Consider the following 27,350-nt stretch of genomic DNA (forward strand, 5'->3'; position numbering starts at 1 on the left):
TTAGTTACTAATTCTATCATGTGACAGTAGTGAGACTTTGAATCAGTCACTTAACCTCCCCTAACCTGACTTGCTCCCCCTATCCCCAAATTATAAACTGAAAGTAACAATACTTATTTCCCCCCATTGCTGAGAAGATTAAATAAAATTAAAGTGGATGTGAGGAGGAGACAGTAGAGAAGTACATAGATCATTAAAGATTCCTGAGATAAAGGATTAGAACTTACTCCTCTAGAATATAATCAAACTATAGAGTACCACATTACACCTGTTGTTGCTTGTTAATATAAATTGTTATCAATGTACACAATTTGTAAGTTATTCTAGAAATTGTGATACTACAACTTTTCACATGTAAAAGCCAAGTAAGAATATTAACTTCTTGAAAGTTGTTAGGACAATTGTGCAGAGTAAAGGAAATTGTATGTCCTAATAAGATTTAAGAAGTCAGGAGACTATTGCTGTCTTCTGCTTTTCTGAGCTATTTCATTTTTATGCTTAAAAAAATCTGATTCACCACAGATGACAGGCTGAACCAAAAATGATGCATTTTTGCTCTCTCATTGATGCATTATTTTAATTCACAGCCTTTAATTCCTCTGGAATACAAAAACTAAAAATTGAGGATTAATATACTTTAAATTCTAGAAGACAATTTCATGCACATGTTTTTTCTTTCCTACATGCAGTTGGGGCTTTGCAGTCCTTATTCCCAGCACTTGTTTTAGACATTTCTGTGGTTTTTGCCACACTCTAGCAGACATGTGGACCAAGAATTAGAAATAGTGACTATGGTGGAAGAGCCAACGGGAGAACACTCAAGTCAGGGGATTTGTGAAATGTCCTTTATCTGAATGTAGGCCTTGGGCTGGCATATAACAGGCATTGTCTGAAGTTGATGTGAATGCATCTTTTGTGTGTGTGTCATGCTCTGTTAAGCGGGATATTATAAAGGAAGTAAAAATATAATAAAATTTTCTGTTTGTTTAGGGAGTGGGCAGAAGGACTGTGTATGTGTATTTCAACCACCCTGGGGCAGGCCTTTAATGTGAGTGGGCAGAGCTGGGGTTCAGGATTGCCAATGATAACTAGGTATCTCCTTAAACACTGGAAGAATGAGAGATGGCAGGTCCCAGTTTCTTTTTAACTATTGACAACCATTCTCCAGGAAGCAAAAAATTATGCTGAAGAAAGAATTACTTTGATGTTTTAATATTGTTTTGGTCTCCAATGTTTTGTGCAATCTGATGACAGTTTTGATCCATTTGATTTAGCACTTGATTCCAAATAATCCAAACAGATTTTGGAGTGCGTTGAACTCAGGTGAAATCAAGATAAATTTATTGAAGTCTCTCAGCTGGGTGATTTTTTTTGAGATCAGGTAGAGAAAACTGAAAAATCAAAAAGAATAAGAGAATTGTTCAAGAACACTGAGCTAGTGAATGATAAAAATTCATATTTTAATGAAAAAAATACACTATGAATACAATTCAATACATTGAAATATTGTGGAAAGAATGAATACCATACTTACTAGGTCTATGCTCCTTGAAAATCATATATACTTTTAATTACTTTCCATCCCCTTTACCTCCTTTATTGTTGACACAAAAAGAAGTGTTTTGTGTAAGTAATCATCTCCCCTTTATAATGGTGTGTGCTGTCCTGCAATAGAGGAAAAAGCTGATAAAAAATGACAGTGTGTTCAATAAGATTACCATTAATGATTACTGCTGAAGTAGAGGCTGAGAATGCCCCCTCTTCATCCCAACTCCCACATTCCTGCCCCAGGAAATCAGAAGACCCCAGGTAGCCACTGAATTGCAGCCCCCCCTCTCATCCACTGTCTGACTTCTCACTCCAGAGCCTAGCACACAGCTCAGCTAACAGACTTGTAACCCAGCAGGAAACGGTTACTTAGTTCTATAAAACTATCAGGTGACTCCACCTTAGGAACTGTGGTGGCCACAGAAAATTATTACTTCCTTTCCTTTGTGGCCCTGGTGAGAACTCAGGAGGGGAATCTAAAAAATGAATGCCAGATGGCCTTAGCCAAGATGTACCTGGGGACAACGCCTGCCCAGAACTCCAGAAAGAATGCCTTTGAAGTTGTCACCTATAAGCTGGACCTTGTATAGCTCAGGGCTCTGCCCCATGGTGGCAAAAAACCTGCTCCTCCATAGTTGTCATCAGACTGATGGTTGTATTGAAAATGAGCTGACTCCGTGGAGGCAGAGTGGCACTCAGAAAAATGCTTGTTGCCATTGGTGACTCAGTTAGGTCTGGAAAAAGGTCTTCACCCATCAGTGAACTGAACCAATTCTTCAGGACAGGAAAGACATGCTGAGGCTGAGGGCCCCAACTGTGTAAGCCAGGGAAGAGTTTATATGAAAGGTCCCTGTGTGTAGAGGCTAGCGCTGGCCCTGAAGGACAGGGTTCTTGGGGCTGAAACGAACATAAAGTTTAGCCAAAAGCAAATTTGTTGGAATTAAATAGTGTTATTTTGAAACCTCAAGTCAAGTCTCCTTCTATCACCATTTATCCCCCTTTTACCCTCTTCTGCCTCCCCCAACCCCCTTCCCTCTGGTAATCACCATACTGTTGTCTATGAGTATTTTTTTTCTTTGCTTAATCCCTTCATCTTTTTTACCCAGCCCTCCCCTCTCCCTCCCTTCTGACAGTTGTCAGTCTGTTCTCTGAATTAAATGGTTTGATATGAATATACGATTGAACAAATGTATGTATGTATATATTCTGGAATATTAGTAATTTATGGAGAGAGAGACAAAGTAATTTAAGAGCATAGGCTCTGGCATCAGACTAGCTGGCTCTAAATCCCACCTCTGCCATGTATGAACCAAATTGTCAATGGGGCCTTGAGTCTGTGGGTTTGAATCCCGGCTCTGCAGTATGCTAGATGTGTAACTTGGGTAAGTTACTGAGTTTCTCTGAATCTCCTTTTTCTCATTTGTACATGCAGAACCCATCGTGGAAAGCACTTCAAATTGTGCCTGTACATAGCAAATGCTCATAACTCACATGATATACTTATTTTCGTACTTTTGGGCCAGATATTACTCTAACTACACTACATATATTATCAATACATGTAAACTGTTATTATTATCATCATTGTTATTTTTGAGGTACCCAAGATTATATTTTGAAACTATTTGGTTACTTTTAGTAATTTGTTTTCAGTCTATGGTTTTTGCTATGGCTTATTTACAGTAGTGAAGGGTTGGAATAACTGAAACATTCACGCATTGCCTATTAGTGTTGGGGTTCAGTATTTCAGGGGTGGTGTCATTTGGGTGCTGAGAATAATAAGAGCTAACAATAATTGATTATTATTATACTAGAGGCCCAGTGCAAAAAATTAGTGCACTGTGGGGGGGTGGGGGGGGGGTTGTGGTCCCTCAGCCCGGCCTGCACCCTCTTGCAGTCTGGGAGCCCTCGGGGGATATCTGACTGCTGTAGAGGTGAGAGAGGCTTCTGCCACCACTGCTGCATTCGCCAGTCATAAGCCTGGCTTCTGGCTGAGCGGCACTCCCCCTGTGGGAGTGCACTGACCACCAGGGGGCAACTCCTGCATTGAGTGTCTGCCTTGTGGTGGTCAGTGCACATCATAGCGACTGGTCATTCTGCTATTTGGTCAATTTGCATATCAGCCTTTTATGCCTGTGGGATTGGGCCAAAACCAGCTCTCCAACATCCCCTGAGGGGTCCTGGATTGTGAGAGGGCGCAGGCCAGGTCGAGGGACCCCACCGCTGCATGATCGGGGAGGGATGTGGGATGTTGGCCAGCTAGGAAGGGACTGTGGGAGGGCCCCAGAGCATGTCTGGCCCGTCTCGCTCAGTTCCGATTAGCCTGACCCCAGCAGCAAGCTAACCTACCAGTTGGAGCGTCTTCCCCCTGGTGGTCAGTGTGTGTCATAGCGACTGGTTGGCCGGTTGACTGTCTGCCCCTTGGTGGTCAGTGCACATCATAGCTAGCGGTTGAGCGGTCTTAGCATATCATTAGCATATTACGCTTTGATTGGTTGAATGGATGACTGGACAACAGGACACCTAGTATATTAGGCTTTTATTATATAGGATAGCAAACACTGCCAGGTAAGTGTCTTTATCATTCCATTTAGCAAATGAGGTAATGAAAGCCTGTGTCGCTGGTTACCTGGCCACAACTACTGATGAAGCTAGAATTCGTATCCAAGAAGACTGGTTCCAGAGAGAATGTCTGTGTATGGCCATGGGACATATATCACTGAAAGAAAGCAGTGCAAGTCACTGAAGATGAAAGACCAGTGAGTGTGAAGACAGGGCTTGATGAATTGATGTCAAACAGACTGACGGTAGATCTACGGGAGGAGAAAAAGACCACAGGCGAGGGGTAAAGCCCTTGATGCCTATGTGGCATGAACCAAGAGGCTGGTTGAGTGAAGTAACAAGGAGACACGGAGGGTGATATACAACCACTAGCAAAATAACAGCAGGCTAATATATATGGAATCCTCACTATGTGCCTGGCTTTGTATGGAACTTTTGAAAAGCACTATTATTTCAAGAAATACGCACAACAATCCTTTGAACAAGATACTATTATTATTTTCATTTAATGTATAAATTAACTCAACTTTAGAAAAATTGTGTACATTGCCCACGTCTACTGTTTCAAGTAATCCATCCAGAATGGCTCTGTGAAATGGTTTTAAGTCATCCATCCATCCATCCATCCATCCATCCATCCATCCATCCACCCACCACCCATTCATCCATTTGTTTAACAAACGTGAGAATCTGCCAGGTATTAAACTCTAGGAGTGGAAAAGTGCCTTAAATCCCAGCTCCTGCCTTTGATTCTGATGGGAAAGGAAGATATAGTAAGATTGTGATTTAATTATTTGTAAAATGAGAGTGCTGTGTTGCGTAATCCTTAATATTTCTTCCAACCCCACCTCTGTCATTCTAGAAACAGCAAGAAGTAATCAGTAAAAAGCAAGTTTTGTGCCACCAGCTTGGTGGTATAAAACTCGAACTGTCTTAACTATTGTTAGCATACAACCATCCATTTTCTCAGTGCTATGAAGACTAGCAAGCTTGGCAGCCAAGGAGCCCCGTGTGAGGCAGCCGGGCAGGGTTTTGGGTGGGAGACTCACATTCACTGTCGGTGAAGTGTTTACAGTTTGCATGTGCACTGCAGGTGTGTGACATCACTTCCCACGACTGATGCAAATGCTGGGAACAGTGGCAGGAGACCGATAGCCTGCCTTTAACCCTTTCCAAAGGAGCCATCTTGTGGGCAGATGTCGGCCACACCTTCCTGCACATCTCTCCGAATAACCGGGAGAGGAGCCAGTTCTTGCTGATCCGGCCTTGGCATTAGCATGCACAGCCACTGAGCTTCTTCAGGAAGTGGGAATAGGAAACCAAGTGCTTTTCTTTAATGCCCCAGGTGATGAAAATGATGGGAAAAAAATCAGCATTATTGTCTTGTTTAGACTACAATCAAAACTCATTACTGAGGTTGCATGATTTTGGAGGGCACGGGAGTGGAACAAGGCTTTCTGTGTAGGAGAAAGCCCCATTTAAAAACGGTTCCCCAAACTACTGGTGTAAACAAAATTGGAGAGAGGAATATTAAAACTACGCAAGGAAACAAATGTTTTCATGTTTTTCCTTGCAAATAGTCCTCTAGTTTATCCAACACAGGCTTTCCACTGACATAAAGGAAACAAACAGAATGAAAAGTTAGGGTAATGAAGAATTACCTCTATGCAGTTATTAAAACAGATTATGCTCTTAGTTTATGCATACTCTGCCGTGTTAAATCGGGCATTGGATACAACATGTAAGCAATTTGAAATAACCACAGAAAAGTTGCTAGAAATTGGCTAAGACTCTTTCATGTAACCCATATTGCATACTTCCCTGTAGCATATGTGTACAAGTACATATAAACATAAACTAAAATGTACGTTTTATATGAATAAAAGTAACAGTACTTTAAAGTAGCCTGTATTTTAGACTTTCCAGCAATTTGTGTAACTTTCCCTGTAATTAGTTCACATTATAGCAGGTTTACCAGACTGATACTTTTTATCCCACACATTTACAGTGTCTGAGGCACTGTTGCTGCTTTCACTCTTCCACACAACTTCAGGACGGGTGGTAAGAGGGTTGTTTCTTGTAGGTGATCACTGGAGAACACAGAGCACGTTCTGGGGACTTGATGTATTGCTAATCATTATTTCTGTAATCAGAAGGGCTACTATGAGCAATGGGAAGCAAATGGTGTTTGAAAATAGATCCCAGTGAAGGAAACAAACAGCCATATCCCAGCCCGCTATTCTTCTCCCCACACCAGGATCGGTACTCTGTGTGGGTGTCTGTTTGGGTCACATTATCTATGAGGTGCCTTTGAAAAAGTCATCCACTCTGCTGCAGCTGCAAGTGCTGAGCATTTTGCTTGAATCTGTAGTCCTGTGATGTATTCTGGCATGCACAACTTTGGAAAACATTTAGACACAGCCTACCATTGTTTTTCAAGTCCTAGACAATTCTGGTTGAGCGGGTCTGATTAACATCAGTTTAGAAGTTTGAAGCCAAACCTTTTGCAAGGTGTCAACATTTGTAGGATGGGATCTTACTTTGAAAGAAACTAAGCTTCCTTATGTTTCAAGTTTGAAGATGAAGTGTGTCTGTTAATTCGTGACCGTTAGAGATTGTAGAGCCAGGGAAGCAGAAACTAGGATATAAATTTTTTTAAAAAAAGTGTTTGTTTGTTTTTTTAAAATTGATTTTAGAGAGAGAGGAAGGGAGAGGGAGAGAGAGAAACAGTGATTGGCTGCCTTCTGCACAGCCTCTATTGGGGACTGAGCCCCAAACCTGGGCATGTGCCCTAACTGGGAATCGAACTGGTAACCTCTTGGTTCATGGGATGATGCTCACCAACTGAGCCACATTGGCCAGGGCACTATATAAAAATTAAAAAAAAAATTCACAGTATTAAAATGGAATCTCACTACAATGTTAGAAAATTTAGATGTCAACTTCTTTTTTCTGGTCAACTCATCCATTTCTCCTATTCACATGCTCCAAGCTGTAAAAATTAGTTTTGGAAAAATGCAAGAGAAACATTAAAGGAAACCTCTCTATTAATACCTTAGGAAGACATCCACTTCTAAGATTTTTTCTGTGACTGGTTGTGGCTGTGAGAGCACGAGTTTGCGACACTAATGGAGGATATCCCTCTGGCTGTGAGCTGGCACTTCTGAATACACAACTGAAAGTAAAATGACTGATGAGTCTACCTTGGAAAACTCAGAAGCCAACTGGAGACCCTGTGGCCGACAAACTCAGGCACATAATCAAAACCAGGCAACCTTTTATTTAAATCAGAAAATTAAAAATGACAGGTACCGCCTCTGCTGTGGGGCTTGGGGCCTCCCTTACTAGTAGGGGCAATTCATAGTCATGCGTCCAGGAGGGGCAGAGCAAAGGTGATTGTGACTAGTTATGTTGCACATTTTCATGGTCTTTTAAATATTTTAGGAAATAGCCTTTTTTAGGCCATGAAATTAGAAACATCCCAAAATGTACACTTTGTTAATGATTTTTAAAAATTTTATTTTGAGATAATTTTATATTCACATGCAATTGTAAGAAATAATATAGAGAGATCCATCTACCCTTCACCCAGTTTTCCCCAATGGTCGCATCTTGTGACACTATAGTACAATGTCATAACCAGGAAATTGACACTGATATAATCCATTAGCCTTATTTCAGCTCATCAGCCTTATACAGACTCACTTAGATGTATGTGTGTGTGCATTTGCATTTAGTGCTGTTCCATTTGACTACATGTGCAGACTGAGGGGCTCACCATCACAGGCAAGATAGAGAAGAGTGCCATCACAAGGCCCCTTGTGCTAGCTATTAATTTTTTAAAATCCTCACCTGAGGATATGTTCATAGATATTAGAGAAAGAGGAGAGAGAGAGAGAGAGAGAGAGAGAGAGAGAGAGAGAGAGAGAGAGAGAGAGAGAGACATTGATGTGAGAGAGAAACCAACTGGCTGCCTCCCATAGCCATAGAGAGAGAGAGAAACATTGATGTCATCCTGACCTGGAACAAACACAAACCCAGGTATGTGCCCTGACTGGGAATCAAACCCGCACCCTTTTGGTTTATGGGATGATGCTCCAACTGTCCAGCTCCAAGCTGTTCATGTTTAATCGGGGATGTACTCAGAAGATTTATTCCTAAATTGGAATAGCTTCTCTGAGGCTATGTTGGATCTAAAATAGTTTTGAAAGAGATGACTAAGAAGACAGAAGACCTTAACCTTCACACTAATTCCAAGGACTAGACTGAAATTTGAAATTCTGGAGCTGGCCTCCCTGGGGAGTTCTTTGGGAATACAAACAATGAATTACCATGCTGCCAGAGAAAGGAGAGCTGAGCAGAGAGTGGAGAAAGATTTTAATGATATCTGGAGTAAAAATAAGGCAGGGCTTTAAGGATACAGGTTAGTAGGCCTTTAGCACAATTTTAACAAAGGAAGTTAAGAATTATAGCCTCAGATTATTTTGTGTAAAAAGGAAAAGAGCAATGTCAGCAAGAACAAAAAAAAAAAAAAACAAAAAAAACTTTACTGGTCCAAGCTCTGTGAAAATAGCTTTCTCCCCCTGGGAAAACAATAAAAGAATATTTGCCCCTGTATCAAATTTAGGACCACTTACCAAAATGGCAGTTTGGCAGAGGCTGCTGCTTAGCTGAGAGCTCGATTGTCCGACCCACTTGTGGCTCAGCATGAGCTTTCCTCAGAGACAATAGATATTTGTGTTCACACATTTGGAAAATGAACTTGCACAAACAAGTGCAATTTACACAGTTTCTTAAAACCATAAAACATCGACACTTTCAAACTAATGGGCTTTGGGCTACACTCAAAATAAGGCTTTGTGTTCCTTGCTGCTATCTAGGTAATGAAGACCATCTATAAAGTGACTTGTTAATAGAGAAAACTGTGAGAAGTCAATCATAAAAGCTGCATGCTGGGTATTTTCTCCTTGTTTTGTCCCCCTTGGAATTAGAAATATTCATTTTGTTCAGAGGAGAATGTTAGTTTAGTTATAATTAAAATGTGGATCTTTTCCACTAATAGGTGGAAAAGACTGTCGGACATATTGCTAATTAAACTCCTTTTAGACTTTCCACCTCGCTGATCAGCTGCACTGGGGTTGATCTTGTCAGACCTGGGATTAACTGCTAGACTAGATAGTAAAGGTCCAGGAAAATGGATGAGCTTGGAATACATCAAGGAGGATGTTATTTCCTTATAAAGTGCTGGGAGGACCTAAGCACAAGAAGCCGAGACTCAAAGTCTTGAAGCTCTACCCACGGTGTTCGCTCTACCTTGTTTCCTAAGCTGGCCTCATCCCTCGCTCACAGGTCCTGCAGCCTCTACCTGCAGGCTCACACATCGCCATTGCCCTAGGCAGGAAGTTCATCCATGATAATAGTTGCATCCATGATAATAGAGTAAATGTATACACCTTTGCAGACTTAAGATCTGAAGCAGCTCTGTGGATGGTGAGCTCCTGAGAATCTCCTCAGGCCTGGACCTGGCTCCCACTGACGAACCCTGGGTTCTGAGCTCCTCAGTGGCTGTCATGTTTCCCTCCTATCCCCTCCCCACCCCCAGCCCCGCATTGGCCTATAGGGGATGGTCTTCTGCCCTGGTCTCTACTTCTGAGACCATTGTTTAGACTTCCAACTTAGAGGTTTTAGGAGCCCTGTCTCCTTATTTTGCCCTTTTGCTCTTCTCACCTGGATTCAGAGCCTTGCTCTGCATCCCACCAAGGGGCTAGCTTTCTTATTGGCACTTTCCCCTTAAACCAAGCATTTATAATGATACCACTTCCTAGTTCTCTATCTTGACCCTTGAACAACAAAAGACACAGGTTTTGATCTGCTCGGGTCAATTTACATGGAGATTTTTTTTCTATAAATACCTGTACTCTTTTTCAGTCCACGGTTGGGAGTCTGAATGCAGAGGGCTGACTGTATGCATTGATCTACACCATTTTCTCTTTTGATATCCATGGGGGATCCTGGAATCCATTCCCCATAAGATACCAAGGAACCACTAAGTTTTGGGGGAGTCAAAAATTGTATTCAAATTTTGAAGTGCATTGGGGAGGGTTTTGGTGAGGTTAGTGCCTGTAAAACACTCCCCACCCTCATTGTTCAAGGGTTAACTGCGTGTGTATGTATGTGTGTGTGTGTGTATGTGTGTATATATATGTGTGTGTGTGTGCATGTATATAATTTTATGTAATAGAAAAGTAAATATATCCACAGACTGTATAAAATTATCAAAAGCTAACTAGCGCTTTGAATTTCATATATGGATCTTGGAGAAGTCTGCAGAAGTCAATAATTCCTCAGTTAATTATCTTAATCTTCAAATGAAAAAATGGGGCCCTTAAGAGGTCAGAAGTGTGTCTTCCTTGATGGATTGTATAGGTTTGTGATGCTGAGAGTAGGCCTTTGCTCAGAATGCTGGGATAAGTCTCTTGGCCATTAAAGGAAGCAAAAGTCTATAAACTGCCTTTTCAGTACTAAAATATCAGTACTCACTTCACTTACTTGATCTCCCTTTCTCTCTTGTATCTTTGTTTTTAGATTTTGACTTTTCCCTATACCTACTCTTTGCATTGCTGGACTGATATTTACGTGACCTCTCTTCTTTAGTCTCTCCAACCACTCCTGTTCACAGCAAAACTTTTCTCCTTACCCAAATTACTGTGGACTAAAAGTTGACCTCAGATGGGGCAGTGGCTTACCTGATAATATATAAAACCAGTTCTTAATTATTTTAAAATGTGCATTGGTGTCCTGGCCAGTTTGACTCAGTGGTTACACAACAGCCCATGTTGAAGGGTCTCGGGTTCAATTCCGGGTCAGGGACACGTACCTCTGTTGCAGGTTCCCCAACCCTGGTAGGGGTGCATGCAGGAGGCAACCAGTCGATGTGTCTCTCTCATGTCAATGTTTCTCTCTTCCCATCCTCCATCCCTTCCACTCTCACTAGAAGTCAATGGAAAAAGTATCCTTTGGGTAAAGATTAAAATAATAATAATAATAATAATAATAATAATAATAATAATAATAAATAAAAGTTTAAAAAAATGTGCTTTGGTGGATGAGATTCAGATGGTGGTGAGTAGTATCAGTCTGCTTGGCTGCCATAACAAAATACCACACATTAGGTGGCTTAAACCACAGAAACTTATTTTCTCATAAGTTGGAAGTTCAAGATAGAGTTCCAGCATGGTTGAGTTCTTTTTTTGGCTTTCGGAAAGCTGCCTTCTTATTGTGTCTTCACATGGGAGAGAGACACACACACAGAAAGATCTCTGGTGTCTCTTTATTTTTAAGGGTGCTAATCCCATCCCATTATGGGGACCCCACCCTCATGAACTCATCAAATTGAATTATTTCCCTAAGGTCTCATCTTCAAATAATATCACATTGGTAGTTAGTGATTTAACACAAAAATTTTAGGGGGACACAATTCAGTCCACAATGGCATTTCTGAAAGAGGAATATGGTGAAAGGCATGTAGTGACCAACTCTTCAAGGAAGCCCAGTCCTCCAGCTGAGGCTTGCATGTTAATAAATGTAGGGGAAAAGGGGGGGCAGTATTTCTAGGGGTAGAATTTTATTGAACACCCCATCTTTTTGAAGAGTAATCTTTATCAGAATCCAAAGTGGATAGATTGGGGACCCAACCAGGGAAAACTCTCTTCCTCTAGAGATGAAAACTATTTTATTTTAGTAAATTGCTCCATGTTGGATTTATGTTGAAAGTAGAAGAGCAATTCCAAGCATTGGCCTTGATTGCTATTGAACTAACAACGCAGTGAAGACAAGTGATATCTGAAAAGGTTTGTTTAATACTTTAAACCTGGATCATTCTAACAAGATGCAATTTTCTTGTAATTTACCCTGTCAGGATATACTTAATGCCTTGGAATTACGTCCTGGGCAGCCTTATTTAATGAGTTTGCTTGTACTACCATTGTGTAAGGTTTAGACATCACTGGATAGCAGGGAGAATTTGTGCTGTTGAAAAGGAGAACCAAGTTTGAGTTGGCATGCTGACATTGTGATAATTTTTTTTATTATTATCATGAAAATATTGACACAAAGTGATCTCAAGGCAATTGTAGACCAGAAAGCACATTGAGTGGGTCCAAAGTGAGATGTTCCATTGAGTCTCAGAAGAATGGTCTTACATTCTGATTCAATTCTAGCATTTTTCTCTATGGATATTTTTTTCTTATGATGGTAGAGGCATTAGCCTACGAAGTACAATCAGGGGCTCCGACTTTCTCACAGACTCTTAGTCTCCATCACTGGGGAGGAAGTGGTTTAGAGCAGAAACCTCAGTGTCAGTTCAGGAATCAGTCTGGCTCTGCCATTTATGAGCTATTGTGAACGTGGGCAAATTACATGAACTTAATCTAATTAAGCTTCAGTGTCCTAACTTGGTGCTTGTGAGGATTGGTTTAAATAATGTAAAGAAAGAGCTGAGTGCAGAACTTGGCACAGTTTAAGCTCTACATATGATAGCTCTTATCATATCAGATTGATAATTCATCAACTTGATGACTGACCATCCATGCTTGGGAAGAGTTTAAAAATCACTATTAAGTCCAGTTTTGTTCCACAAAATGCATTATTGCTTTCTGATAGCTAACTCTTCCTTTCCTCCTACTAAGGGTTGTACGTGATTCTTGACTCTTTCTCAGAAGGCCAGGGAACAAAAGTAGATATGTACAACTTGCCCCCTCTTTTCCTGTAATGAATATTCCTGTAGAGTTAAAAAAGCACCTGAAGTAGAATTCAAATGAGAAGCAGCGTACATTCCCCTTTTTGGGGAACAATTAATTGCCTATCATTAAGTGTGGCTTAATTGGCCTTGAGCATACAGATCAGGGTTTATTTTTGTGTACAATCCTAAACTGATTCAAGATGGAGTCAATTCACTAGTTCTTTTTTTTTTTTTTTTAACTCAGCCTATTTAATTCTAAAATTAAATAGGGGTATGCTATCTAAATAGGTTTGAATTATTTTTCAAGTCAGGGACTGCAGACATGAATTGAGAAACATTTCTATGTATTGACATATCGAGCTGTTTATGTCTGATGGAATAGTGTCCCACAGAGAAGGAATTAAAATCCAGGATTATGAAGAAAATGATCCCTATCTGGCTCCATGCAGAGAGCCTGTGCTTTTAATGGAATGTTTGAATAAAAGTAGTAAAGTAGGATTTTACACTGAGAGCACCAAGTAGCCAGGGCAGCCACTTCTAATAGTGGGTATTATGACTGAATCTGGTACAGTAGCCAGACCACAAGAGAGGCAAAAGTGTTCGGCTGTGAAAAAGGAAGGATAGTTCTGTTTCACTCTATCCTTTTCCTAATACTTTCTCCCATCCAGATGTGCGGCCTCAGATCAAAATTCTACTTCTGTTAGACTGTATATGAATCTAATGAGACTCAATAGCTCCATTATGCATTATTTTCTCAACATCTGTTAGCCACAGTTCCTGAACTTAACTTTAAAGCTTTCTCCTTTGCTATTAAAGTCCTATCCATTTGCAATTTTTTTCATAACCCAATAAAACCACCCCTTTGCAGCCCGAGCTTAAGTTACTTTTTGCTTGCCTGAGGCTGACAGTGCAGACAAGCTGAGTGGTCAGCTGAAGTGGTAACAGGCTATGCTAAACTCTAAATCCATAGTAATCGCCTCAAAACACTAGATGGCACAGGAGAGGCATGAATGGACTGAGGAGAGCCCAGCCTTCAAACTTGGAGGCTTTAAATAATTCTTAGGGTTAAAAAGAGCAACATTTTAGGATATTCTTAGACATTATTTTCTATGCACTTTCCTATTGTTTTGAGCTTTATCTTTGGGACTGTTCAGAACTGGGTGATGTAAGGTGAAATTCTCTCTAGCTTGAAAGCAAACCCTTAAAAAATTCTTGGTTGAGTTATACCGTTATTTTTCTTTATTTTATCACAGAATCACACATATGCTTGCTATATGGATAATAATGCATACATACAATAATATGTTTATATGCATATATGATTTATACATCTGTATGTTGTCTTTATGATGCATTAGACATATGCTGTTTTAGTATACTTGGGGAAAATGCACACCATGGTATGTGTAACTATGCCTGTGATTCTACTTATTGTTTTAATTATATGACTGTATAGAGCTGAATTCTCAGAAATAATTTTCTAAGAGAAAACATCTAAACATAGAAGTTGGTGCTATGTAATTTCTATTTTTCTCTCAGCTTGTAGTGACTAATGTATTCCAGGAAGTTTCTTATATAGTGTGTTTATTAAACATGAGGTTAAGTTATTATTTCCTTTAGTGGAAAATGATAAGGAAAGTATATTAAGCAGTTACTGAATATTGAGACTCAAAGTTAGTACTGAGTACAGTAAGAGTATCATTAGCTTTAGTTATAAAAGTTCTACTTATTTGTAGGGAGCATTATACATGTAAAATCATAAGTAGATCAATAGTTTATTTACTATTTAGTAATTTCTCAAATTTAGTGGGGAAAACTAAAAATCATCCTCACAGCTGGTCATGCTGAAAAATACTTGTGTAGAGAAAGCTATCATGATTATTGAAACCTGAATAGATTCTCATTTTTAAAAAGTATATCTGGCCTTACCTATCTGGATAGAACATTGGCCTGTGGACCAGAGGGTCCTGGGTTCAATTCCAAACAAGGGCATGTACCATGTTTGGGTTTCAGGCTCCTCCCCGGGCTGCACCCAATTGATGTGTTTCTCTCACATTGGTATTTCTCTCTGTCTTTCCCTTTCTCTTCCACTCTCTCTAAAAATCAATGGAAAAATATCTTTGGGTGAGGATTTTAAAAAAAAGTACATAGAAACTAGATCTGGAGTGTTTGAGTTTTTAAGAAAGTTCTTTGGGTAATTACTGATAACTTAAAACCAAGAGAAGCTGTTTAACATATTGTTTCCCAAGCTTTTCCATAGACTAATTGAGTTCATTAAACAAAACATCCTTTCTTATCTGTAATATGGAGAAAATGACATTTACCTCAAAGGATTGTTTTGAAAACTAGAGATAATACATGTAAATGTATATAAATTTAAATAGTCTCAGGTTACACAGATTAACAACTTTATTGCTGAAGTAGATAATTGAGAAAGAAATAAAACTAACCAGAAACACAGAACCATAATATCAAAATAAAAAGGATGTAGGAATCTGACATCCCTACATTTCTGATGGCCATTTGTAAAGAATTTATTTGTAATTATTTAAAAGCTAGTGTCCTGGTGCATGGATTCATGCACATTGAAAGGAAATTAATTAGAAGAAATATTTTAATATTGCTATTCTCCCTTTCTCTATAATAGAAGTGTCAACCAAATTCATGATCAATAATGACAGATAGAAACAGACGCGTGTGATTGGCGCCAGCAAGAGTTTTATATGTATTGTGCACGTGCGAGTCAACTTACCCTTTTATATATATAGAATAAACTCATTTAATTAGACCTGCTTTCTAATGTTGCTAAACTTTTCCCAGTCCAGTGAAGCACCCCAACTTCTCTTTCAGGTAATTATTAGCAACACAGCAATAAATATCAACATGAAGTAGATTATTATTGTAGATCACACAGGGAGAACAAAGGGTAAAATATTTAACTGCAGCAGTGTTTGACTATATTCTGTGCAGCGAGAAAACCTGAAGTCTTTTTCAAGGTCCACCATTTCTTACTTCTTTTCAGTCGGGTCAAGTTTCTAAGCTTTCTAAATCTCCACTTTCCAGGCTAATGAAAAGAAAATAGGTTTCCACCGAGTCTCCTACCTACCTACTCCAGGACTTCTGAGAGGATCAAATGAGATGAAAATGCTTCACAGACATTTGGCTAAAGTGTGAAATGTTTGTACCTGGCTATAAAGCAAGTCATGTTCCTGGGCTGAAGAAACTCCAAGGAGGCTAGTAGTCACTAGGGAGAGGAAGCTGGGTGTTGCTCCATGATATCATTACCTGGTGCCTACAGCCACTGTTTCCGGGCTGGGCTGGGCTGTGGGCCGCATTTTGCATCATGGGGTCTCAGCAGCATTGGCTGTGATTTGATGGGCTGTTGCTCTGGGGTGGTGGCAGGGCCTGTGTCCCACTTGGGGAAAGCTGAGTGTTGCTTTGTGGGTGCCAGGTCCATGGTGCCATTTCTCTGTAAGTGGCCAATGTGCATTATGGCAGCTCCTGTGTTGAGCGTCTGCCCCCTGGTGGTCAGTGCACATCATAGTGACCAGTTGGACACATCATATTAGCCTTTTATATATATAGATGGTCTATATTTTATTTTGGAAAATGTGATTTCACAGTGCATCATACAATCATACATAGCATAGTTATCATTATATCTAAAAAAAATAATTATTGAGTGGAGGTATCATCCTATATTGAAGACAACAAGTTTCTGCTTTCAGAGACATGAGTTCAAATTCTGGTCCCACTACTTATTTAACTAAGTAGTATTGAATACTCAATGCTCAAGGTCTTATTTTATTATTCTTAACATGGGTTTGACATCTTTTAATCAGACAAGGCTGCTATGGTTAAGCAGAATTTCTCAATGACAGTAGCTCAGCACTTGACATTTGGGGCCAAATACTTCTTTGTTGTGTGTGTGTGGGGGTGTCTTATGCCTTCATTGCACAATGTTCAGCAACATTCCTGGCTTCTACCCACTAGATACCAATAGCACATTGTAACAACTAAAAGTGTCTCCAGACACTGACAACTGTCCCCGGAGGGCAAAATTGCGCCCCCCCCCCCACCAGTTGAGAACTATTGCTATGTAATAATTCACTCTGTGTAAAACCAAGTCAACATTCAAAAAATGATAACTATTATTACTTTTTAGCTGAGCAATCTCTCATAAGCTGTGACATTAAAGACTTCATCAGAAATTCCCAGAGTTATCCAAGTCATCTAATTTAGGGACCTTTATTTGAGATAAGAATCCAATAAAAATGTTTTCATGAAGTTACTGGTTCATACTTGTGGGTTAACTCATTAAGTCAATCCATTCAATCATATGTTAAATCAATCAATTACAAAATGTAGATGGTACTAAATAATCACTAGGGGCAAGAGGTACAATGATAGTAAATGTCACTTTTATGGAGCCAAACCCCTGAAGGACATGTATTAAATACAGGAACTATTCAGACCTCTTTATGGGCTCAGAAATCCTCTCTCTCTCTAATTACACAGCAGTCACTCATTAGGCAAATATTTATTGCACTCTAATTTCAGTTCAGTATGTTAAACTCTGTGTCGAATCAATGCCACTCCTTAGGCATTATACAGGGAAGACAAACAAATAAACCAACAATTCAGTGAGATCTAAAATACAAACTATATTCTTTGGAGGGTCTCTGAACTCATTGGGAAAGTTCCCAGGGAAGGTGAAATCTGAGTTACATGTGAAAGTGGAACAGAATCAAGTAGAATGGGAGTCAGGAGGTATGGATATTTTGTATGTGTAATAGCATGCGGGTAGGGTGTAGAGAATATGGCATAGTTTACTTTCTTCAAGGAAATAAATGTATTAGGTGAGAGTATGATAGAAGGGTCAATGGTGAGTTCATGAAATACTTCATACACATTCTGATAGGAGGGACTTATAATCTGAGAGATAGAGCATCTGAATTAATCTGAAAAGTAATCATATTATTTTAAATCTTAGAACACATATACTTATGTGAATAGGGGGTTAAGTTTTTCTTAAAGTTTCCTTTTCAAGGCCGGTGTGAAGCGATTAGGGAGGTGACTCAGCTGTGAATCCCAAAAGCAGAACCGATAAGCACGGTCAGGCCAACCCACCAGGAGTCAAAACATCATCTCATCAACATCATCTCATCGACTGATGACTACAATAGCTGATGTCTGCAGACCCCCAGGGCAGCACATAGCACCCTATCCCATTCCCCTTTATAATCCTGTCCCCTACACCTTGCTGGAAGACAGGATTTGATCCTTGTAAGCACCCTATCCTCTTGGTTGGCTAGCCTTCTTAATAAATGCCTAATATGATTCAACCTTGCCATCTTTATTGGACATAGCAACAGGCAGCCTGAGCCCAACCGGGGCTTTCCCAGTAACAATTCTAAGGAGTTTAGAGTTTATAAGGAAAGCTATAGTATCTATTAAATCATTATAAGATGAGGTATGACTAGGTCTGACTTCATTTAATTTTCATTTTAGATTACTCTAGTGTTGTATGTAGGAAGGACTGGAGGGGAAGGCAGGTGTAGAAATAGGGAAACTACTTAGAGAATATTGCAGTTATCCAGATAAATGAGAAAAACTTAAAAACTAAGATAATGATAATAAGAATTGAAGAAGGCAGAACCAAAACACATTTAGCAGGCAAACTTGGGAGGAGTTATTTATTGGTTGCACTGGGGAAATGAAAAAATTTATTGTGCTTAGCATGACTACTATGCTTCTGGTTTAGGTTATTCAAAAATGGCGTTTTCAATGTAAGAAACAGGAAATAGATGGGAAGATGCTGAGTTTGTATTGGTGGACGAATATGGGGGAGGAGAGAGATGTTGGGTCAATCTTGGCCATGAGTATGAGCTGCTGACGGGACATGTGAGTGGAGAGTTTATTGATGTTTTGATGGCACAGAATTAGAACTAAGGGAGGACAGTCTGGACACAGAGATACTGTAGGAATTTTCAGGACACAGACAGTGATGGGTGAGTTCATCAAAAGAGTGCAGGTCGAGACTTGGACCGAGGAGAAATCATGGGCAATATGAATGCTTAGGGTCAGTAAAGAAAGCAGAACTCTCAAAGTAGGCTGAGAAGGATGTGGGTAGAAGACAGTAGCTATCCATGTAAAAGGAGAGTCTTAGAATCCAAGAGGAGGAAAACGTTGCAAGAGAGTATAAGTGGAAGAATGACCACTGAACTGACATGCTCATTAGCACAGTTTGAATGAGAGATCATTGTAGGGTTAGGAGTGGTGGGGAGTCGGGGGAAAAGTATGGATAGTGTTTTTCAACAATTTTTATTTTGAGTACTTTTAGTTGGAGTTATTCCTTTTCTAGCATCCACATGCTCCATTAATTACTACTGTCTTACAGAAGGTAGAATATGGAGTCAGAGACTGCTGATCTCAGAGAGATTAAATAACAAATATACTGGCATTAGGAGACAGAGAGAAGGGAGAGAAAACCATGCACTTTGGTTATATCTAATACTAATACTAGTACTAATACTAATAAATACTAATACTAATACTAATACTAATACTAATACTAATACTAATACTAATACTAATACAACAGTTGTTTGAACATTGACTGACACTAGTATCAGGCATAGAGACACTGCTCAATTAGAAATCAGAAATCTGAAGATCCGTGTGGTAGTGGCCATATCAACTGAAGCAGGCCGGTAAAATCAAGATGCTCGTTTAGAAGAAGAAATTTCTAGAGAGTTAAAGAATGATATGCTTTATTGTTTGTAATGTAAAGCACTTCAGCAAAGCAGTGTTGTATGTGCTCAGTTTTTATCTGTGGAGTGAGGGTGGGATATGGTTAGTTAACATTTGAAACAACCAAATATGGAATACACATGCTGGGGGGCAGGCTGGCGAGCACTTGAAAGGCTCTAATCAAATTCCCACTCTTTAGAGGTGTCTAATCCAAGCTTTCAGCTCTCTTCATCTCAGATCAACACCAGATGGCATGGTAATTAGCACATTGGATATAGAAATGTTTTTTCATTGATAAAATTAGTTATGTTCAAGATGTGTATGTGTTATTGGCTAGGTATGTTGGACTGGGGCTCCTGCATGGACAGGAATTCAGAATAGAGTGAACTTGATAGCCTATATCCCTTGAGAATGGTCTCTTGGTTTAGGGTTTCAAACCCATCTGGTGCGAGTACACGCATTTGAGAGGATTCTTTGCCTGACTCCTACTGAGATAGCTGAATCCTGCCTCTAGCATATTGTGTGTTTTTTTTTCCTCTGCTTTGCATTAACCTTTTATGCATGATGCTGATAATTACCTAAAACTATAGAGAGCAGGTACTTCATTGAACCTATAGAACTAATTGCATTAGTATTTTTGTGGCTCCCTATAGTTAACTGTGGCAGGATTTGGTCTGAAACATTCCTTTATGGCACTATTTCACTCAACGTCAAAGTGGCAGGTGAGGAGACCTATTAAAGCTACCACTATTTACCCAAAATAATCCAATAATTGTGAATTGCCAAATTAGGTCAGTTTGCAACCATCTGATATTTACTCCTCTGTATGACAATGTAAAATTTCTGATTCCTTCATAGGTACCTGAGAAAATTTTGAAAAGTCAATGACTGAGCTTGGATTTCTTTATATAATAAGTAAAAAATAATATTCACCTCATGAGTAGTAATAGCTAATATTTTCTGAACACTGTTATGAGAATTTATATATACATCTGCATTTAATCTCCAAATCACCTTACAAAATAGTTAAAAACTATTATCCCAATTTTTTTGGATGAGAGCATTGAGGCCCAGTGAGATTAAGGAAGTACCTCATGAGTTCAAGGTCACACAACTAGAAGGTAGTAGGCCTGAGATTATGAGCTCAAACAGTCTAGTTCTAGAGACCATGCTCTTGAGCACAACCCTCTTTTAACTCTCTAGGTTAAGTGAGATAATTTATAGGAGAAATACTTATTACACACATAGACACACAAATATTGGTCAAATATGAATTGGTCCTAGAATGATCCAAAGTTCATTTATTAATTAGTCAAGCACTCATGCATAATACATAAGTACTAGGAAACCAGTCAGATAAACTTAACAAAGAGAAGATATTTATGGGATAATGGATACTTCTTAATTAGGCTTTACTGTTCAACCTTATCACACATGTATTATATCCATATTTACTTTGATTTTATTATCTTTAAAAGATATTTTAAAACTTTATTCTGGAAAAGTATTTTACAGTTGAATAATTCTTCAGGTATCTTAATAAAACTTCTTCACTCAGCAATGACTTTTATTCCAAAAAATTTTCCAGATCTGTTAAGAAAAAAAATCAACTTACCTTTTAGTTAGATGTTCCTATAAAACTACCCTGACTTCAACTAATTATTGATTGGACCTTGAAAAGTATAATTGGAAGCAAGGTTGTCTGAATACTACCTTCAAATACTAATTTTCACTGACTGAAGTATTTTCTTGGCTGGATTTCATTGGAACTAGGCAAGAGATTAAAGAGCTTGCTTTTCTTTTATTTTTCTTTATTTCTTTTATTTTTTTTTTGCATGAAGAGAAAATACATTTTTTCCCCATGGTTACATATCAGCCTTAGATAAGCCTTCTGAGATCAAAAACTGTACAAAGGATGTTAAAACATTGCTTCTCAGTTTTAAAGTTCCCACAGTGTGTTCAGTTCACCTAATGGCATCTCAGTAGAATGGCCAGGGGAATATGGAGGAGAAATGAGATTTCATTCCGAGTTTTAGAGGCAGGAGGAGAGAATGTTTGTTCCATGTGTTCATTATCTGGAAAGCAGAGGATGGTCTGTTTGTCATTAATATTAACATGAATTAGTGTTGCTTACTTCCCATCGGAGCCCTCATGATAGAAAGTCAGGGTGGGCCAAACTTAGTCCCAAGAAATAAGGGGAAATACTCCAGAGAAGCTATAGTCCAGCATTTGAAAAGAATAAACAGGAATAAAACAGCAAAGCCTATGAGAATGGGGGAGAGGTCTTCAGCTCTGCCGTGTACGGTCCAGTTGTGGCACTGTCTATGCGGAGAAACAGAGGCAGAAAATCTTTAACCAGCAGAGTAGATGGATTTTCAGTGTAAATTGAATTTTAAAAATTAAAAAAAAATATTTTTTAAAAAAAGCACTAAATACCATGATTATCTCAGTTTTATAAAAACCTTTTAAAGGGATTTTTAAAAATAAGCTTTTCTTATGCAGAAATTTGTTGTGTTAAATTATACATTAAACTAAACAGGGGAGCAATCTTTAACATAGCAGTCAGTTAGAGACTCCAAATCTAGGTAGTTAAAAACTGTAGAAATGAAAATAAGTAGTAACTTTAACAGCATATACTGTCTTAGTAATGGCTAACATTTATGATTGTAGTTATTGTAGCTTAGCTATCATTTGTAACTTTACAGGAGTTATTTTATTAAATCAAAACAACCTTATTAATGTCTTCACTTTACATTTGAGAAAACTGAATTTAATAGCACTTAATATCCCCAAGATCTCATACCTAACTGGTGAAATTGGGACTTAACCAAACACATAATACACTTTCTCTTAGGTAGCGTTCTTTTTGAGCCGGACAACCTTTGTGAACTTTTTCCATGTTCTTCCAGAGGATGGAGAACAGATGACTCCATTTCTGCAGTTTCCATAGGGGAGGGAGACTGAGCACTGCCCTTGTATTAGAAGCCGGTCACTTCCCTTCTATGGCCTGTGTAATGTATCCAGTAGGAAGTTGACTTGTCAAGTGAATTTAGTAAAGAAGTGCTGTTGGAGGATTATTATAAATTCTTTAACCTACTTATTCTAGAATTGAGGCAGATTGTATAACTGTCTACTGAGCAATAAACCTCTCAATAGAGTCTGCATGTGAAACCTGTGAGTAATGATTAGTGCTTTGGAAAAGTGTTTCTTCAAAAGGTCCGAGTGTTAAAGTGGATGGGTAGATGAAGAAAGGGTTATGAGTGGCCATATGATATACTCCTGGGCTTTTTAGACCATTAAGAGGCATCGCTCCTTCTGTGCAGAACTCTTTATTTTGATTTCTTCAAATAGGTGAAAACCTCTCTTTAGACTGACATCAACCTCTTTAATTTGTGTGCAAGTAAAAAAGAAAAGCTACTTATGAGTAGAAGACAATGAAGAACATCGACTATGTTTAATATTTGCTAATTTTCAAACTTACTGTTTATCAGAAGCAAGTGAGATACTCCATATCTATTAGTTTATTAAAATCCTTATAACAACTTAAGATATAGGTACCATGTATAACCCTTATTTTATAGAAGACAAAACAAAAACACAATAACTTTCCCAAGATCATAAACTTATTAAGAAGGAAATCAGAGGCAGTTTGCATTCACTGACAACAGCACACCTTTCTAATCTTTCCCTAGGGCTGTGTTATATCTGGACATTCCACAGAACATCTTACTACATCTTGTTGGTCTACTACATTGATGATATCATGGTAATTGAACCAAATGAGCAAGTACATTGGGAGGCTTTGTAGGCAGAAGGAAGGAGATGAACCCAATGCAGATTCAAGAACCCCACAACATTAGCGAAGTTTTTCAAATTCTAATAGACTGGGGCTTGCTGTGATAGCCTCTCCAAAGTAAAGAACAGATCATTTGCATCTTACCTATCCCTAAGAAAGAAGCACAATGCTTGCTAAACCCCTTGATCACTCTAGGCTTCTTGTAGCAAGGAGGCAATAGGCAAGAATGGAATCATCACATTGCCTCTGATCATCAGGAAGAGGTAGGGCTGCTGCTAGACCACAGGGCAGGAATAACATTTGTATTTAGATGGTCTATTTGGACATATCCTGATGTTCCCATGCCCCTTAGTCATAGCCTGAGACGACCACAGTAAGAGAGATTCAGGCACACAGAAATGAAGGTCTGGTTCATTCTACTAGGCAATCTGCCTAGTCTATGCTCCTGCTATCTCAATGGAAATGGCTAGGAGAATATGGAGGAAAAAATGTAAGTTCCTTCTAAATTTTAGAGGCAGGAGAAGAGAATGTTTATTCCTTTGGAAAGGAACTCCTTGCAAACTCATTGGAAAGCAGAGGATTGTCTGTTTGTCATTAGAATTAGCATGGATTAGAACGTCTAGCCAAGGATGTAGGGAATTTAGGAAGGGTAGTAGAAAGGGGGATGCTGATTATCATTTATAGGTCCAAGAGCAGCAACAGTGGAGACTGTTCATTCCACTAACATGTTTTTTTGTGAGTTTTCCCAGAAAACAAGAGCAATCAGAACACAGTGGAAACTCTTTCCAAATGGGGTGAACTTACTATGAGAAGGAGTGACTCTGAAAAGTACAAGGGGTAGACTGTAGTGGGTTCTGGGGTTCTCTACCCAGATTCCCAAGCTGATGGTTCACATCTCTCTCCCACAATGATAATATAATTTCACTTAGCCCCAGGGAACTGCCTGGTCACAATGTTAGGGGCCCAAAGCTAGAAGACTTTAAGATTGGGCATGGTTCTGTTGTTGGGGTTTGGGGACATCTGGAAGCATCTGGGGTCTGGAAGTTAATACTGATTGTTGGCTGAGATCTTGACTGTCAGTTGAAACACCTACATTCTTTGCATGTTCTCTCATATGCCTCTAGCTTGGACTGCACAACATGGTAGGTGAGTTTCCAGAACTACCATCTCAAGAGAGTGAGGCAGAAATGCTTCTCATGTCCTGGTCTAATTTTAGAAGCAAAATATCATCAATTCTGCTGGACTCTAGTGGTCAGCAGCACTCACAAAAGTCCTCTGCTTCAATGGGGAGAAGATATAGACCCCACCACTTGATGGAAGTAATGTCATGTCACAGTGTAGGCCCATGGGGCTTTTGGAATAGTGTATCCATCTTTGGAAAATACAGCCTGCCACATCAAGGAAGGGGAGAGAAACTCCTCCTCTTGCCTGAACATTCTACCTTCTCCAGTACAGCACTGATGCATTCATTTTCTTGAATAGTACCTTTACCAAAACAATTCCTTGACAAAAACAAAACAATGTAAAACTATTAAAGTCTCTTTGCTACTTATAATAGTAAAGTCCAAATTCCTTAAGATAGCATTCAAGAGCCTCCAAAATTCAGACATGATCTCTTTACCCCTTCCTGTTACTTTCACACCTAGACTGTAGCTTATGACCAGTTTACATAATTTATCATGGTCGTGATGAGTCCTGAGCTTTTGTACCATCGTACATGCTTTTTTCCTAATTTCAGAATTTCACCATAGACGTGCCTTCAATATTTGTCTGATAAAATCCTACTCATCTTTTAAAACCTTTCTTTCTTTCATACTCAAACCAGGAGTGATTACTCCTTTCTCCTTTCAAGACTACTGCAGCACCAGTTAAGTACTGATCATGTGTTCTTTGTCACACTGTGCTAAACTCTGTCATTTTGGGGACAGGAAATGATCTACTGAGGTGTGGTTTGTTAGTTAATGCTATTCCCTGTGCAAAGAGAATGTCTTTTCTCAGCAATATTTAGAGGATAGCCATACTTTCTCTAATTGTAGTGCTTCGGTGAACTAGTTATTTATCACAGTATTACTCTGCCTTAAAACCCAAGTACTGCGTGTTGTTTAATTTCTTCCTGATTTCAAAATATTCAAAGGGATAACATCTCTTATTGGGTTTCCAGGGCACCCAGAATACTAATATAGAGACACACAGCTATGCAATAGTGTTGATGAGCCACAGAGTGACTGTTATGGAGTAATGTTAGTTGGGATTAGTGACAGAGATCAATTTCCAGGGAAGAATTTTCAAATATATCATAGATAGTCATATGTTCAAATGTGTTATGCACACATATGTATAAAACATTTTTCAATGTTATGAAATTGGTTGAGAAATATGAATTTAAACTGTTTAAGGTTTTTGTAGCTTTAACTTTGCTCACAGGCTTTGTGACTGCCTAAGAAGTGTGTAGAGCGAGGCAGCATTTTTTAGGTCTATGTAGTGCACCCTAGGAGATTATGGGCCCAGAACGCCATCTGAGAGCCACCTCTGGCATGTAAAGAGGCAGCAGTGTTGCAGTGAGACCCTGCTGTCTGCAGTGTTTCTGGGCAGGACCTGACTCAGCAGGGCCAGTGAGTCTCTGTCCCAGGACTTTTGAATTCAGAAATGAAAGAGAGTTGAGCCAATCTTGTGTGGGTACCTGGATTGTGGCTAAACTATCATACTCAGCCTTTCTCCCCACCATGAAAAGTGGAAGGAAATTGGTTTTTACCAAGAAAGAGAAGGATGAAGCAGGGAGGAGAGGAAGAGAATGAGTCCTAAGAGCATTTGAGTCCTTGGATCTCGCTGACTCTGAGTCCACTCACATTCTTGAACTTAGGTTCCATGTGACATTCTATATCCCTTATAAACATTCTCCCCTTTCCTTGGTCTAGTTATTTTCCCCCAACTTGCAACCAAAAGTATTCTAATTAAAATGCCATAAAGCCTTTTTTCTCCTCAGAGCACTTTATGGGATTTACGTTAGAGAAAACTCATCTTGGATAATGTGGCCATCAAACGGTAAAATTCAGAGAAAAGGGGAGGCTTCTCCAAAGCTCAGCCTGCGACAGATTGGACAAAATCTGGTTTCTCTGAATTCCTAATCTGTAGTACATTATTGGTTTTAATATTTACACGTGCATGTTTTCAAATATAGTCACAACATTTCAGAGCTGCAGTGGTCTTGGAAATAATATAGTTGGACTTTTAAATTATACATATAAAGAAGCAGAGGTCCAGAGAGGCCAATGTTTAATCAAAGAGCACACAGACAGATGGCAATTAGCTCACCCATACATTTCCTATACATTGTAATCTCCTCCCTGTACAAAGACGGTTCAGTGAATCTTTCTAGATCCTGCTTGTTTGCAGGAAGTGGTGGGTGCAACTTCCTGGCACTACTCAAAGGCCCACTACTTTCCCTGAACCCCATGTCCTACTTCACACTAGCTGGATGGTGGTGACAATGGCAGCAGCCACTTTAGGCACAGAAATGGAGAGCACAAGTTGAGATAACAGAGCTGCCCTGGCAACAGAGTCCCTGGAATTTTAATGAGGCAGAAATAGACTTTTGCTCTGAGCCATAGTGCTCTTACTCTCTTTGTTACAGCTGCTTATTTTATACCCTAACTCATACACCTTTAAAAATAACACCCCATGAGCTTGTTGTGAGATTGAAATGGGTAAACAGAGTAAACAATGGGGACACATAGCTGTTATTTTCATTTTTCCTGAATCTGGCCCCTTTTATAATTGACACTTCAACTCTGTCCTTGGTTTCTGAGCTCATCTTTGTGCGTTTTCCTCAGTAAGTCATTTTATCCATGCCAACAAATGTGGCACCCTACTCTAAGCCCATTCTAGATGTAGGAAACCTGGTCGGAGTCAGCCCTAATTGTCTAGGAAGTAAATTTATGGATTTATAGAGTT

The 27,350-nt window shown here is 39.2% G+C and overlaps 1 long non-coding RNA gene across 2 annotated transcripts in view; it reads right to left on the reverse strand.

Annotated features, from left to right (window-relative positions):
- Window positions 1–1,231: 1,231 nt before the first annotated feature.
- LOC129149330 (uncharacterized) overlaps window positions 1,232–27,350 on the reverse strand; it is a 46,009-nt gene continuing 19,890 nt past the window's right edge. The window contains exons 1-3 of one of the 2 annotated variants that reach the window (XR_008556250.1): window positions 8,748–8,822; window positions 1,535–1,665; window positions 1,232–1,391 (exon numbers count right to left, since the gene is read on the reverse strand). This is a non-coding gene — a long non-coding RNA (uncharacterized LOC129149330). Of the gene's footprint in view, window positions 1,392–1,534; window positions 1,666–8,747; window positions 8,823–27,350 lie in introns of those variants that run through there. The other variant, XR_008556249.1, reaches the window with a different exon arrangement.

This window comes from Eptesicus fuscus, chromosome 6, assembly GCF_027574615.1.
Source record: "Eptesicus fuscus isolate TK198812 chromosome 6, DD_ASM_mEF_20220401, whole genome shotgun sequence".
In the NCBI taxonomy this organism is placed as follows: domain Eukaryota; kingdom Metazoa; phylum Chordata; class Mammalia; order Chiroptera; family Vespertilionidae; genus Eptesicus; species Eptesicus fuscus.